Here is a 2500-nt window from a genome sequence, read left to right as displayed (position 1 = left end):
ATGAATCCTGGCTGAGAAGCGTAATTCCAGCTTTGGCACCACTATGAGGAAACAAAGTCACACACTGGGAATGCTGATGACCATCTCTCTGAGCTGCACACTCTCAGGTCAGGGAACCTTTCTGATAGAGTGAGACAGCTGTAAGACTGAAATCTGTACAGTGTTCATTTCTAAAACTCTTCTGAAATCATTTCTATAGCAATATATTCTCCAATACGTTCTTTCTGTAAATAGAAAATCTTTCATCCAAGTGACATCGGGATTACACAAAGGGGCGGAGTTTGAATACAATGTATAGCATGTATCGCAAAGCATCCGAACCACCCGAAAAAATTCTACAAGACAAAACGCACGATGAGTTCGATCCACTTGCCATCAAGTGATTTCGGAGTCTCACTCGTGTTTACACGGACCCGAATGTGATCCGATAGCGAGAACTCACCAGAACGAGGATCTGTGCAGGCATTTTTAACATAAACATGTTCGAGAAAACCTTCTGATCAATCAGCATCTAAAATCGTGATATTTGCCTATGAAGCTTAGAAGTGTGTTTAAATAAACTGCCTGAAAAACATACTAGATGCACTTCTGGATGTGGGTAAACCACGCCTCTTGAAAAGGGGTTCCAAGATAGAACCGCCTCTTCTTTCAATTATACTGCGATCTGAAGCATTTGGTCGGCTTGGGTTTCATTGTGGCATCAAACACATATACAAAACTACACACACACACACACACACACACACACACACACACACACACACACACACATTCATCACAAGGGGGATCACAGAGGGAAGGATTCATTTCTTTTTACAGCAGGGCGTCTACCAGGGTAAATCCTTCACCTATTACTCCTTACACACACTCATTTCAGACAGTGAAAGAAAGAGTGTGTGTGTGTGTGTGTGTGTGTGTGTGTGTGTGTGTGTGAGAGAGAGAGAGAGAGAGAGCGAGAGAGCGAGAGAGGGGGGGAGAGAGAGAGAGAGAGAGAGAGAGAGAGAGGGGGGGAGAGAGAGAGAGAGAGAGAGAAAGAGAGAGAGAGAGAGAGAGAGAGAGAGAGAGAGAGAGAGAGAGAGAAAGGGATGAATTGAAAGAGTGGACAGAAAAACGTTCCCTCTAGAGTGTGTACAGAAAGAGATGGAGGTGAAACAGGATGTGTAACGACACAGAGATCTTCCTCCTGCTATCGTGTGCATTTATATAAATATGTATTTGTGTGTGTGTGTGTGTGTGTGTGTGTGTGTGTGTGTGTGTGTGTGTGTGTGTGTGTGTGTGTGTGTTTACATATTAAATTGTTTTTCCCGGTCGAGGTGACATATGGAATTAGTGTTTGTGGATAACAGTGTGACAAGATGAGGGATGAGGTGGCAAAATCGATGGTGTGTGTAATCACACTTCATCACACTTCGTTCTCTGTTCCACCACGACTACATTACCCAGAATGCAGAGATGCAATAGAGCAGATTTAGTTTTACACCTTAACAGCCATATGACCTCCAGACCTATTAGGATGAATGTGAAGCCTGACTGCACCCCAGGTCTCCTGAAATATAAATCTTCACAAAATCTAGTGGAACATCTTCCCGGAAGAGTGGATCTTATTATAAAAGTGAATAGGGACAATCTCATGGTCAACATCGTGTCCATTTAGTGTATATTATAATTAATAATTATAAAATCATGTGTATATATTCTTTAATACTAGTAGATGATGATGATGATGATGATGATGGGGATGTGATGAGTTTGTACATATTGGTGAGACAGAAAAATGAATAAAGTGATTAAATCAATCACATGTAATTAGAGTTAATCAATACCCACTACTTATTACCCACAATGCCCTGAGGGGTCGGTGTTAATGGGGGTCAAACAGAGAGTGTGTGTGTGTGGGGGGGTGGGGGGCTGGGGGGGGTCATAAAGAGAAAGTAAAGAAGTATGACTGGTTCTGATTACTGCAAACAAACATCACTGCACATGTCCTATTTCAATCAACATCTGTGTCACACAACAGCCTCAGAGATACAGAGTTCTCCTGAATGAGCTCGAGAAACCCTCCTGAGACATGCTGATGGTGGAGATGAAGGTGGTGATGAATAAGGTGATGGTTGTGATGATGGTGGATGATGAAGGTGGTGATAATGATGGTTGTGATGATGGTGGATGATGAAGGTGGTGATAATAATGGTGAAGGTTGTTATGATGGTGGATAATGAAGGTGGTGATGATGATGGTTATAGTTGTGATGATGGTGATGGTTGTGATGATGGTGGATGATGAAGGTGGTGATAATGATGGTGATGGTTGTGATGATGGTGGATGATGAAGGTGGTGATAATGATGGTGATGGTTGTGATGATGGTGGATGATGAAGGTGGTGATGATAATGGTTATGGTTGTGATGATTGTGGATGATGAAGGTGGTGATGATGATGGTTATGGTTGTGATGATGGTGGATGATGAAGGTGGTGATGATGATGGTGATGGTTGTGATGA

At 42.4% G+C, this 2500-nt stretch overlaps 1 protein-coding gene across 8 annotated transcripts in view; it reads right to left on the bottom strand.

The window, feature by feature from the left end:
- ntng1a (netrin g1a) overlaps positions 1-2500 on the bottom strand; it is a 153578-nt gene that overhangs the window by 67244 nt on the left and 83834 nt on the right. The gene's annotated exons all lie outside the window — the stretch shown is intronic.

This window comes from Silurus aristotelis (genome assembly GCF_946808225.1).
Source record: "Silurus aristotelis genome assembly, chromosome: 1".
Classification (NCBI taxonomy): Eukaryota; Metazoa; Chordata; class Actinopteri; order Siluriformes; family Siluridae; genus Silurus; species Silurus aristotelis.
Note: the sequence above shows the minus strand (reverse complement) of the source record. Positions and strands in the feature narration are given on the sequence as shown.